This window comes from Dendrobates tinctorius, unplaced genomic scaffold, assembly GCF_039654945.1.
Source record: "Dendrobates tinctorius isolate UK_male_01 unplaced genomic scaffold, ASM3965494v1 ptg000011l, whole genome shotgun sequence".
NCBI classification, from domain to species: domain Eukaryota; kingdom Metazoa; phylum Chordata; class Amphibia; order Anura; family Dendrobatidae; genus Dendrobates; species Dendrobates tinctorius.
The window spans coordinates 71,480,728-71,495,221 of NW_027361679.1; the positions used below are offsets into that span (position 1 = coordinate 71,480,728).

The 14,494-nt window shown below is 43.9% G+C and overlaps 1 protein-coding gene across 1 annotated transcript in view; it reads left to right on the plus strand.

Moving 5' to 3' along the window:
* Positions 1 to 14,494, plus strand: part of CSGALNACT1 (chondroitin sulfate N-acetylgalactosaminyltransferase 1) — a 601,617-nt gene that overhangs the window by 332,583 nt on the left and 254,540 nt on the right. Inside the window, exon 5 of the mRNA XM_073543233.1 lies at positions 7,968 to 8,031. The gene's annotated coding sequence lies outside the window, so the exon portion shown is untranslated. The remainder of the gene's footprint in view (positions 1 to 7,967; positions 8,032 to 14,494) is intronic.

Consider the following 14,494-nt stretch of genomic DNA (forward strand, 5'->3'; position numbering starts at 1 on the left):
TTCAATTTGCTTGAATCTTGCAACATGGCTTCCCTTTGGCTTTTAAAAGGTTAAAAAGAATAGGCAATGGAAATTGTCTAATACAGAATGATTTAGAAAATGTAAATCTGCATCAAAAATATTAAGGTGCAAAAAGGCACAACAGAGTGCACCACAAATGCCACCGTAAGTGAAATCCAAACAGAGAACCTCTGGTGAGATATATGGTCAACACAAGCATAGCTATCATATACTTGGACAATGTGGGTGAAAAGCTATTTGGGTCATGCCTGTCTAGTAAATTGCTAGAGATCTATCCATTCTTGCTGGGAAGAAATGGCAAAGTGAACAGGCTAAATGTGGGTCAGAAATGGAACTACATAATGTAGATACCAGTTATCTCTGGAGATTTTGGATCATAATTCGAACTATTCAAAATGTGCCCTACATTTCCAAGGCTGATACCAACTATGTTGAGCCAATATTATAAGTGCAATTTGATATGGTCTGCCACATGTCTAAGGCTAGTTTCACACTAGCGTTTTTGAGCGCAGCGACGGCCTGCGCACGGCCGCCGCTAAGCCCCGCCCCCTGCCGCGCCTCTGCTGGTAGCTCCGCCTACCGGCGCATGATGCTGCATGCTCCCTGCGTCCTCTATCTTTATCACTGGGGGCGCAGGCCGTGCGCAGTATGCGTTTGGCGGCGCATGCGTCCTTTTGACGGTGCGCCGACCTGCGCCAAACGCAACCTGCTGCAGTTTGGTTGCGCCTGCGCACCGTCAAAAAGGCGCATGCGCCGCCAAATGCATACTGCGCACGGCCTGCGCCCCCAGTGATAAAGATAGGGGGCGCATGCAGCGTCATGCGCCGGTAGGCGGAGCTACCAGCGGAGGCGTGGTAGGGGCGGGGCTTAGCGTTGGCCGTGCGCAGGCCATCGCTGCGCTCAAAAACGCTAGTGTGAAACTAGCCTAAGGAAGGGTTTCCACTTCCAGTGTTGCACTTAGAGGTCAAGAGCCCAAAAGTAACATGGAATCTGGGAGCCCACTGTTCATATAATAGTACATTAGGTAATTTGTAAAATCAATGCTATTTTTGTCTGTACATCAAGTGTATTGTGCCACCTACAGCCCATATAAGGTATGTGGCCCATTCCTGCACTTAGAGGCCAATCGGGGGATTCACCTCTTCCTCTATGGATCAGTTTGAGCCTGACAACTTCCATCTCCAAAGCAGGTGGAATTGTGCATTGTGATGAGCTATTAGACTGTAAAGGGCCCTTGTATTATTGTACAGGGGCCCAGTTCAGTCTGTGTCTGCTTCTCATCTGTGGCATCCCTATTTGATGAAGGATCTTTTTATCAAACATATACACATGCGTATTGAGTTTGGTTGTGTTTTTTGTTTAAGAGGGTTTTTGTAAATCTCCTTCGCCTTGTTTAAAGTCTTCAATCCAAAGCTTCAACTGGTGATAATATAAGATCTTAAATGGAAACTGTCAGGTTCCCTCTGCCCTCCAATCCAGCAGCATTCAGATATGTATTATGAAATTGGCTACCTAACCAGCTCTTTATAATGTTATCCACTTAAATCCCATGTTTAAAAAAGGATTTATAAGCTCCATTTTTCTTATACTAATTAGGCCCTTGACTAGTCAATGAGGCGTTAGTTTCCCCAGACTAGAGTTACAAAAGCTGGTGTTCCCAGCATTAATGGTGCACTGCGCATGATCAAAAGTGCAGAGATTGTACCTGAGCCTGATTGTACTTGTGTGTGTATGTATACATATGCTGTATATGGAATTTTGTAACTTCAGGAGCATTGGTATTAAACATAAATAATTTGATATTTTGCTTAATAACTATTTAAAATGCCATAAAGAAGTGGTCTGAAACTAATACTGATTTCATATTAAATGTCAATTTATTTTAATAATTTAATCTCTTTTCTAAACTATATTTCTTAGAAAGTTCCTACTTTTCTCTCTCTAATCTCTGTAACTGCTTTATTGCTTTTTTTCTTTAAACCTACTTAACGTTTTGATAACATTTTGTTTGTTATTACCCAGTGCATGCTCAAATGGAATGTCATAAGGGGCCCGAGGCTGGAATATGAATGATAACACCAAAACTTTTTCTCCACACATGGTTAGTGGCTGGGAGAAGCCATTTATTGTCAAACTACTGTGCTTTCTATTTTTGAATCCTAATGACAACCGTAAACATCCAAATGACCCTGATCAAAAGTTTACATACCCTGTTGATTTTGGCCTTATAACATATGCACAGAAGTTGACACAAATGACCTAGCAAAAGCACAAGCGATCAGATAATCACAGCTTCTAGTCTCACAAGGAGACTACTGAAGCAAGTAAAAAGAAAAAAAAAAGTTTTAAAAATATTAAACAAATAAAAGTTCAAATCAACCCCCATTCACCCTATTCAAAATAAAACAAAGAAAAAAACAAAACACATATTTGGTATCGCTGTGTTCAGAATCACCCGATCTATCAATATATATAAAAAAAAATTAATCCCATCAGTAAATGGCGTAATAAGAAAAAAAGTCAAAATGCCAGAATTACGTTTGTTTTGGTCACCGCAACATTGCATTAAAATGCAGTATCGGGCGATCAAAAGATCTACACCGAACTGGTATCAATAAAAATGTCAGTTTGGCGCACAAGAAATGAGCCCATACCAAGCCGCAGATCACGAAAAAAAGGAGACAATACGGGTTTGAGAAAATGTTGACTTTTTTTTGTTTTAAGAAACTTTGGATTTTTTTTCCACTACTTAAATAAAAAAGAACTTAGACATATTTGGTATCTACAAACTTGTAATGACCTGGAATCATAATGGAAGGCCAGTTTTAGCATTTAGTGAACATGGTAAAATGGCAAACAAAAAACAATTGTGGAATTTCACTTTTTTTCTAATTTCATATCACTGAATTTTTTCCCCATTTTTCATTACGTTATACGGCAAAACCAATGGTGTCGTTCAAACGTAGAACTTGTCCTGCATAAAACAAACCCTCACATAGCCCTATTGACTAAAAAATAAAAAAGTTATAGCTCTGGGAAGAAGGTGAGCAAAAAACGGAAACTCAAAAATGGAAAAACCCAGGGTGGTGAAGGGGTAAAAAGGATACCTAGGTTGATGAAATCAGTCTTATGGTTGTTGTTTAACTGAACTGAAAATAAAGATTAATGAGATTCTCATGCTTCGGGTCTGTCTATGGTGGGGTCTTCATGTGGTACTCTGCTTACATATGCATCTGTATGGCTCATGGGTGGACATACTGCCGGTTCAACCTGTGCGACTGCACAGGGGCCCAGAGCCTCCAGGGGGCCCTTCATGGTGGCTAATGAGGAGGGCAATCTGGCCTTTTTCTCTGGGCCTGAGGCTCCGGGGGCCCCTTGCCAGATTGCCCTCATGTGCAGCAGTCTTGCAGCGAGGGGCAGGGAGCGATCCAAGCAGCTCCGCTGCCTGCAAGAGAAAATTGCAGGAGCAGAGCTGCAAGTATCCATCCATCCTGCTTCCTGCCCTCCGTCTCTGACACAGAGGAGCGTGCCACTGAAAGACGTCATCATTCAGCAGCCGCTGCTGTAGCAGAGCGAGGAAGCGTGGGCGATGCTGCAGACAGGTGAGAGCAGAGAGAGGTGGCGTGGTGTCTGTGTGAGTGTGTGTATGTGTCAGTCAGTATGTGTGTGTGTGTTAGTGTGTGTCAGTCAGTGTGTATGTGTGTGTGTTTCAGTCAGTGTGTGTGTGTGTGTCAGTGTGTGTGTGTGTGTCTAGGTGGAGCTGCCTGTCACTAGAGGAGAATGTCAACCATCAATGATGGGGGCATGAGGAGATGGCAGTGATGGGGGAGAGAAGGCCATGATGCCTGGGCCCTGGGGTGATGGGAGAAGGCCATTATGGGGGTGATGGAGAGTAGACATTAATGGGATCATGGGAGTGATGGTGAGAAGGCAATGATGGGAGTGATGGAGAAGGCCATGATGGGGTGATGGGGAGAGGGCTAATGATGGGGTGATGGAGAAGGCAATGATGGGAGTGATTTGGAGAATGTAATGATGGGAGTGATGGGGAGAAGGCAATGATGGGGTTATGGGAGAAGGCCATGATCGGGTGATGGGGAGAAAGCCATGATGGGAGTGATGGGGAGAAGGCCATGATGGGGTTATGGGAGAAGGCCATGATCGGGTGATGGGGAGAAAGCCATGATGGGAGTGATGGGGAGAAGGCCATGATGGGGTTATGGGAGAAGGCCATGATGGGGTGATGAGGAGGAGGTCATGATGGGGTGATGGGGAGAAGGTCATGATGGGGTGATGGGGAGAAGGCCATAATGGGGTGATGGGGAGGAGGCCATGATGGGGTGATGGGGAGGAGGCCATGATGGGGTGATGGGGAGAAGGCCATGATGGGGAGAAGGCCATGATGGGGTAATGGGGAGAAGGCCATGTTGGGGTGATGGGAGAAGGCCATGATGGGGAGAAGGCAATGATGGGGTGATGGAGAAGGCAATAATGGGGTGGTGGGGGGAAAAAGTGATGATGGGGTGGTGGAGAATGCAATAATGGTGGTGGTGGAAAGGGCAATAATGGGGGTGGTGGAGGAGAATGAAATGATGGAGGTGGTGGAATGGGCAATGATGGCGTGGTTGGGGAGAAAGCAAAGATAGTGGTGGGGAGAAGAAAATGATGGAGGTGGTGAAGAGGGCAATGATGGGGTGGGAGAGAGGACAATAATGGGATGCGAAGGGAGGAGGGCAATGAGGAGTGTTGGGGATTGGGATGGGAGGAAGGGGGACTTATAATGGACTTAGGAACAGGGGGAGGTGGAGGAAGACTATTATGTCTAACACAGTCCCTTAGTATATAGTGTACGTACTTATTATGTATAACAAAGTCCCTTAGTATATAGTGTACTCACTAATTCTGTATAACACCATCTTTAGTTACATCCTCTTTTATTATGTATAACACCGTCCCTTATTACGTACCATCCTCTCTAGTTATATATGGTGCCGTCACTTATTATATAGCTTCCTCTGCTGTTATATATAGTGCTGTCTCTTACATAGTGTATTCTTGTTAATTTTGTTATTCACAGCGCCGTCTTTTATTACATGATACTAGTTATAGATAGAATCATGCTACAGTGCAGGCACTGACTGCACCACATAAAAGACACCCCACACTGTCACGTCGCCGTCAGACTCGGGGCCCGCTGTTCCGCCCTCAGCCACTAGGAGGCGACGGACTGTCACGCCGCCCTCGGGCTCGGGGCCTGCTGTCCAGGCCTCGGCCACCAGGAGACGCCGGACTGACATGTCGTCGTCGATCTCGGGGCCTGCTGTTCCGCCCTCAACCACTAGGAGGCGCCGTGGCTCGCGCCCGAGTGAGGGCGGCAACAATGAAAGGGCTTCTGCGCAGGCGTCTACTGGACGCAGACTCCGCTCCTCTGTCAGTCATGAAGGGGCTGGTGCATCATCATCAGGTCTGGTCCTGGGGGCGGTCCTGATGACATCACCAGCCCGGGAGCCTGTGAGGGACGACCTGATCCCTCAAATACCTTGGGACTGGGCTTGCAAGCCGCCGGATATATTCTTGGTTCCCCTACGTGTTACTTGTGATTGCCTATCGTTAACTCCGACCTCAGCCTGAACTTCTGACTACTCTGTTGCCTGCCGTTTTTGTACCTTGCATTTCTCCTGATTACTGACGCTGACCTTGGCCTGGATTCCTGACCCCTCTACTAACTGACGATTTTGTACCTCCGCTACTCTCCCGGTTTTTGACCTCTGCCTGGACTCTCGACTCTGCCTCTGCCTGCCGTTTCTGTACCTCCGCTGCTCGCCTGGTTTCCGTCTCCATTTTTGGCTCCCTTCCTGCTGTTCTATTGCGACCGTTCTGCTCTGGCACTCTGCTCCTGTTCAGACAGCGCTTCCTGGGCTCTGCAGTAAATCCAGATCCCTGTATAGGGGTAAAGGGTGTCGGTGCTACTCGGGGCGCTGTCTGTCTGCAGCCCAGACCGCAGATGGACGCGACACACACACACAGGCCGCCCTGAAGCATGAGAATCTCATTAACTCAAAACTGAAAATAAAGATTACACAACAACCACAAGATGGATTTCATCAACCAAGGTATCATTGTAATCAGTATAATGGCGCCGACCTGACACTGTCTGTAGGTTGCTGTGCACAGTCCTGCTGACAGGTTCCCTTTAAGGGGTTGGAGAAATTTTAAAATAGAGTATTTATCAGCTTTTTTTACCACTGAATCATGACAGGAGTCAGACAATATGAGTGGTGTGATTGTCCAGACATAGGCCATTGTTCTTTTCCCTGCAGAATACCTTAGCCCCCTCATGCTGTGATGCATGTGTTAAAGCAATGGTCTGACAAGTAGCATAGGAAAGGAGTTTAAAGGCCCCGTCACACTAAGCGACTTACCAGCGATCCAGACGACAATATCAACATGTCAGGATCGCTGGTGAATCGCTATGTGATCGCTGGTGAGCTGTCAAACAGACAGCTTCACCAGCGATTAGCACAGCGACGCCGCGTGTGCGGCATCGCTGTGTTCAGCGCTGATTCATGTCAAAAATAGAATTAAAATAAAAAATATTGTTATTCTCACCTTCCGACGTCCCGCACAGCATTCCCGCCTCTCTCCATGCTCTGGTCCCAGTAATCCTTTGCGAGAATTACCGCTATGACGTCTGTTCTCGCTGGATCGTGAAGTCTCGCGGTCATTCTTGCAAAGGATTACTGGGACCGGAGCGTGGAGAGAGGCGGGAATGCTGCGTGGGACATCGGAAGGTGAGAATAGTAGTAATTTTTTTTTTTTATTATTATTATTTTATCGCTGATCGCTGGTCTCCCGCCTGTCACACACAGCGATGCGTGCTGGCCAGCGGGAGATCAGCGACGAAAGAAATGTCCAGAGATTTCCAAGAGCGATCAGCGATACCGGCAGGGGGGTCGGTCGCTGATCGCTGTCACACATAGCGATCTCGCTGGTGAGATCGCTGTTGTGTCACAAAACTTGTGACTCAGCAGTGATCTCGCTAGCGAGATCGCTATGTGTGATGGGGCCTTAAGAAATGTGTTCTGAGGCTAGAGATTTCAAAGCGTAAGCAACCATGGAGTTATGTTGTGTACAGAAGTCAATATGGTATGAAAAGTTTATTTTCGAATGGTACTTTAAATAGTCATACAAAGGCAGATACTGTGTGAAATGGAACCACCAGGGTAAAAACAATCATTGAGCCTTTCTGCTCATCTGTCTCGGCAGAAGAGGGTTGGTCTGAATTTCTTTCCCCCCAAAGTAATTCCTGTACATGAATGCACTTTTCTGTGCTTGCTCCTAGTGAATAGCATCAGTATAGACCAGGAAAGCTTACCCCTGGAGCAGTAGAGCACAGCTGCACTGTAAGAGATGCAGGCCAGACTCTAGCTAGTCCAGAGAGAAGATGCCATTACGGCGGCATAGAGGACATTGAGAAACTGTCTTCAGCCTGTTTAATATCTCGTTGTTCAGTGTTTCTAGTTCACAGTGGAGTTCTTTACACAGCAGAAAACAGTTTTTTTACTCCTCCGTGTATTTGTGGATTTCATAACCTCTGGGAATAAAGAATGCAGAAAAGATTATGCTTTTCTTAAATTAAACTCTGGGTCTATGGATCGGCCCCCGCATATGTTTACTTGTCACCAGGATGCTATTTGGATGAATGGAAGGGTTGTACTGTGCCCTGTTAACCCAAAGCATGAACATGATAACTTTAGAAAGTACTTCCAAAGCTACTTGGCTTGTCCATATTGTGAACGTGTATTTTAGCTGTTTTTTTTTCTTTTTATAAATTTATTAATTATAATGTTCACAGTTTTCCCCATTTTTTCCTTTGGAAAAGTCACAGTGTAAAATTAAATTTTGAGTGAATTGACAAGCATTCTCCTAATTTTTTTTTTCTTTAGATTTTATTTTGTGCTCTGTTACCTGGGTTTGGATACATTTCCATGCTGAAATCTGAAGTATAAGGTAAGACATGGCATTTTATTTATTAGCGTTTATTTATTTTTATTTTTTTTGTGTATTATGCATGGGACAGTAAATCTCAAGGTTATAAGTATTCTCCTGATTTATATCAATGCCTGTGTCAATGCAAACTTCAAGAAAATTATTCACGCTGCCTGTGATGTTAAGAAAGAAGGTGCTGGGTTACATTTTGTGTGTTTTTTTTAGGTAGATAAATTTCCTAATTTATTTTTTTTTTGAGTAATCGGGGTGAGAAAAAAATTCATTGTATAAATGTAATATTTTTGTAAATTGCTCTTTTTTACTTAATATTATAAAATACGGAAGATATATTTATATTTTGCAAAAGTTAGATAAAAACAAGAGCAGGCTGACAGAGGTGCTTGGTAAATTTGTCTTATTTTGCCACATTTGTCTTATTTTCGTCCCCTTTTTTATCACATAATATGGATCCAGAAATGGATGGTACCCAGAATTAATAAAAGTAGGACATATACATTCATTTACTCCTCTTAAAGTTGAAATACACCTCAGCTTGATGTCTGCTCATTTGGCCAACGACTATCATGTATGTTTAATGGAGAAAGCGGCTGCCAGACTCATCTGCTTGGGTTGAGCATTTTAACTCAAATTGCCTACCCATTTCTGTGCAAAATCCGACCATCCGTGTTTGGGGGTCTTTCTAATTCTCCCCTGAAAGGTGTTGTTGGGAAAGAATTCAGAAGGCCACCATATACATTGAATGGTCAACTGGTTCCAGCAAAATTGATGCACTTAGCCTGCCCCTTTTCTAGACATTTTTCAAAACTGTTGTGTCTAAAACACATACTAAATTTTATCTATTTTTTAAGCAAGAATTTAGAATAGATAAATAGATGTACTGAATAAACACTAATTTGTAATTGGTGCTGGAGGCAAAACTACTGTATTTCCCTAGCAGACAGCTATATAGACCCCCTTGGATCTCATAATTTCAGGTTCCTCGTGATGTAGTTACAGCATATGTACTTTGCTACCTATTTACAAAAGCTTTCCTGCCATGAGTGAATGAATAACGTACTAACAGCGCCCCCTCTGTCAGAAGATAAGTGCTGATCTGTAGAATGACTTCTACCCAATGCATTAGTCTCCCCTGGTAGAATAAGAACAGAACAACTTTTGAGCTGTTGCTGATACAGAAGTAATATCAGACACTGTTCCTTTCTCCAGATCCCCTTTTGCTCCTTTCACTCCACTTTTTTTTAATTCCTTTAAAAACATAGATATGTTCATGCACATTAAAATAAGCAAGCTATAAATTATCTAATATTTGTCCTTGTATACCATAGTTATATTCTTAGAAACACTCTTTACAAGCAAGAGGTTCCCATAATATAAGTATGGTTGCACCTTAGAATAGGACAATTTTTACATTAGATTTGGTCAGCTTTTCTTCTATAATCTGTGGTGTGGATCATTCTTGACAATACTGTGATGCCAATAGAGCTGGCTCAGACTTTTTCTATGACTTTTTTGAACTTGCCCTGTTGTCAGTAATGTCTGTGGTTCCTACAAGCTGTTCATTTCCCACTAGAGACCTTGTGGAACCTATGGGGTTGCACAGACGACATGTCCTTATGGCAGAGGCTTCGAAGTCACACAGCAGCAGTTTGCATATACATTTTTAAAATGTCCTAGTAATGAATGTTTTATTTCCACCGCGATTTGACAAGCTTGTATCTCCCTCATATCAAGTGAAAGAGTTTTATGCAAATATGTTGTAAGCGAATTGCGTTAAATTCTGACCTCATAAATAATCCTAACACTAATTGCGATTTATTGAAGTTACTTTTCTTTTTCTTTTTTTGCCCTGTAGTATTCACTGACATTTTTGGTACCAAATTCTTCAAAATCATGCATGCAGTTCATGAATTCGAAGCAAAATAAAGGGTTATTTTTGTTGGTTTTATGGCTTTTTAGTATCAGAATCACAAATAGTTCAGTTAAAAAGGTGCAAAAATGCAGTAAATTGAAGACTCCATAAACCTTTACTCTAGGGGAGATGTGCCATTTGGTTTAACTAACATTTCATGAATCCATCTAAAACCTCTAGATCATAAAATTGTTGAGGAAAAATAATAATAAAATAAGACTTAAAAAGTGGTGCAACATAAAGAATAAGGTGCAGTTAATAAAGCCAATAAAAGAGTGAATTACTCCAGAAAAACTGGAGAAAAAGCAATGATGAATTGGGGCACAAGGATATGTTTGTTTAGGTAACATGGAGGTTGGAGATCACTGCACTATTAACTAAAGCTAATGGCCTGGTCTGTATACAGTTCTTAGAATATCAGCAATCAAACAGAATTCTCATAGAAGTTATGCAGAATTAACTTTAGCATTCAGAGTTTAATGCCTTTAATCATTGCCATGTAATGCAGTCTTTTATGCCCTAAACCACTACTTTCACCAACTACATTGTGTATTAGTTTAAGAAATAACACACTATGAGCCAGTATACTTGTTGCTTGGGTGGCCTTCTTGTTGACAGGCTGAATACATGTGGGAATTCCCTAACAAACAGGCATTTCACACATGTATTCAAGCTGTCCAGCAGTTGCAAATCATGCAGTTGAGACGACGAAAACTAGATCTCAGAGCACGCCAAAATACTAGGAGGACACCCAAGCATGCTCGAGAAAACCCGAGCAACGAAGTATAATCGCTCAACACTACGCACTGCTTATTAATTATATAAAATACGGTAGTAAAACTTGTGACAAACTTTTTTTGGCATACAACTGACCCACATAATTTGCAATGTTCCCAATTTCTCTGCGGAATACCTGTGATACAGTGTATCTGCATTGATTTACTTGTATGATAGTAGGATAAATCAATGTGCCCAATATTGTGTATTTCTCTCTCAAACCATTAAAACAGCTCTGACCCATCAAGACATGGAGGCCACAACATCTATGAAAATGTCTTGTGGTTTCTGACATCAAGTTGCCTGCAGCTCTTGATCAATTTCTGTAGGTTTAGAGGTCAGGGCCTCTACGAATCAGACTTGCTTTTTCAGCACCTCTTAGGGCACCGTTACACTTAGCGATGCACCAGCGATCCCGACAATGATATGGATCGCTGGTGCATCGCTAAGTGGTCGCTAGTGAGCTGCCACACAGGCAGATCTCACCAGCGACATCGCAGGGGTCGGGGTCGTTACTTACCTGTCAGACGCGGCGATCCTGACGTGTTCCCGCCCACGTCCATGCGTCGCTCGTGACACATCAGCGATCTCGCCAGCGAGATCGCTGTGTGTGACGGGGATCAGCAACCGGCCCCCCTGCCGGTTATCGCTGAATGTTCTCAAGCGGCCTGGGCCTTTTTTCGATCGCTGGTCTCTCGCTGCCCAGCGCGCATCGCTGTGTGTGGCAGCGAGAGACCAGCGATCAGCAACTCTGGTTGCTAATGTAAACGTCGGGTATCCAGGAGCCACGCGACTCCCTGGATACCCGCTGTTTACCTTGGAAACCGGCGTACAGGAGTCGCGCAGCTCCTAGATACCCGATGTTTACCTTGGAAACCAGCGTGTGTGCCGGTTTCCAAGGAAAACAGCGGGTACGCCGGTTTCCAAGGTAAACAGCGGGTATCCAGGGAGTCGTGTGGCTCCTGGATACCCAACGTTTACATTAGAAACCAGCGTCCAGCGCCACTGGTCCTGATCACTGGGGGTGTCTAACAATGTCCCAGCGATCCCATCATGTCTTTTGGAAGTGCATTGAGCAGCAGGGTGATGTGCTGGTAAAAGGGAAAAGAGTGTGACCTGAGCATAAGTGCGAACTGTGGTAAGTGTGTGACTTGAGATTCAGTGAAGAGGTATTTGGAAAACCTATAACAAATACCTGTGTGAGTTGCTGAATTGTAGGTTGCTGAGTGATTTCTACCTGTTCAAGTTTTGGGGGGCTTGGGGGCTTGTTTAACCTATTTTTTCTCTCTACAGGGTTAATCTCTTTTATTACTATCTGTTTTTAAGCGTTAACTATATTGCATTTAAATCTTGAGGTGTAACTATATTCACAAGGGGTTAATTAAGGGTGGGAGTTCATAATTAAGGGTTTATAAGGGGCAGCAGGTTGGGGCTCAACTCCTTTTGGAAGTGCATTGAGCAGCAGGGTGGTGTGCTGGTAAAAAAAAAAAACTACAAAAAAAACTTTTAAATCTTCTGCCAGAGTGAGTGTGAACAAGCTGAGTGTGACCTGAGCGTAAGTGCGAACTCTGGTAAGTGTGTGACTTGAGAATCAGTGACTTTGGATTCAGGGAGTTTCCAAGGGAGGTATTACTGAATTGCTGTTATATTTTATTAATACTTTTTATTTATTTTTGCTTATCTTTTTGTCTGGTGCAATCCCCATTAGGATGTGCTCCACTATTGCCAATGCCATCCAGTGCACGTCTTGTTGCATGTATGAAATCCTTGAACAGCTGGTCAAGGATGCATACTGCTGTGCGAGATGTGAGCACGTTGTGCATTTGGAAGCCCAGATACTGGATCTAAATGTGCAGCTGTCAACACTGAGATCCATAGACAATATGGAAAGGAGTCTTCTGCTCACTGAGCAGACACTCAATGGGATAGATGAGGGGGGGATGCTAGGTTGGAGCTGCAGGACAATGAAGCAGCTAGCTGGGTGACAGTTAGAAGGCAGGGTAGAGGGAAGAGCACCAGGGAGGCTAGTCCTGCTCTGACACACCCCAATAAGTTTGCTAAGTTGGCAGATGAGGGGAGTGTTAGTGCAGGAGTAGCACTGCTGTGCAGCAAGGCATGTCCTCTGAAAGCCGGAGGAGTGTCTGCTCCAGTAAGTGGGAAAATAGGAGAGCAGGGCAGGCCAGACAGGTTCTGGTAGTGGGAGACTCAATTATTAGGGGAACAGATAGGGCAATCTGTAACAAAGACAGGGATCGTCGAATGCTGTGCTGCCTACCTGGCGCTCGAGTCCGACACATCGCTGATCGGGTTGACAGATTACTGGGAGGGGCTGGTGAGGATCCAGCGGTCATGGTGCACTTTGGCACAAATGACAAAGTTAGAGGTAGGTGGATGGTCCTTAAAGATGATTTCAGGGAATTAGGCTGTAAGCTTAAAGCAAGGACCTCCAAGGTGGTATTTTCGGAAATACTTCCTGTACCACGTGCCACGCCAGAGAGGCAACGGGAGATTAGGGAGGTTAATAAGTGGCTCAGGAATTTGTGTAGGAAGGAGGGGTTTGGGTTCCTGCAGAACTGGGCCGACTTCTCAGTTGGCTACAGGTACTAAGCTTGGAACGGGCTGCACCTCAATGGGGAGGGTCCAGCTGTGCTGGGGGAGAAAATGGCTAGAATGTTGGAGGAGTGTTTAAACTAGGGATGGGGGGAGGGTATTCCTTTTATAGGAGAGGAAGGCAGTGCAGATAGAGACCTGGGCACAAATAATGAAATTGGGGGTGGGGGTGGCATGGGGGGTGGGGTAGAACAGTTAATAATTTAAGAAAGAATAGAGGTACAGAGAGATACATAAAGTGCATGTATACTAATGCCAGAAGCCTCGCCAACAAAATGGAGGAATTGGAGTTAATGTTGTTGGAACATAATTATGACATGGTGGGGATATCTGAGACATGGCTGGACGAGAGCCATGACTGGGCGGTTAATTTACAGGGCTATAGTCTGTTCAGAAATGGCCGTACAAATAAACGAGGGGGAGGCGTGTGTTTATATGTAAAATCATCCTTAAAACCCATCCTTCGTGATAATATATATGAATCTAATGAAAACAAGGGACCGTTCCTGTCAGACTAATCTGATAAGCTTTTATGAAGAGATAAGTTTCGGACTGGACCAAGGGAATGCAGTGGACGTGGTGTACATGGACTTTTCAAAAGCTTTTGATACGGTGCCACACAAAAGGTTGATACATAAAATGAGAACAATGGGGATAGGGGAATATATGTGTAGGTGGGTTAAGAGGTTGCTCAGGGATAGGAAACAAAGGGTGGTTATTAATGGAGCACAATTGGACTGGGTCACGGTTAGCAGTGGAGTACCACAGGGTTCAGTATTGGGCCCGCTTCTTTTTAACATATTTATTAATGACCTTGTAGGGGGCATAGAGAGTAGAATTTCAATATTTGCAGATGACACTAAACTCTGCAGGGTAATCAATACAGAGGAGGACTATTTTATATTACAGGAGGATTTATGTAAACTAGAAGCTTGGGCTGATAAATGGCAAATGAGCTTTAATGGGGATAAATGTAAGGTCATGCATTTGGGTAGAACAAACAAAATGTATAATTATTTGCTTAATGGTAAAACACTGGGCAAAACTGTCACTGAAAAAGACCTGGGTGTATGGGTGGACGACAAACTCACATTTAGTGGCGAGTGTCAGGCAGCTGCTGCAAAGGCAAATAAAATAATGGGATGCATTAAAAGAGGCATAGATGCT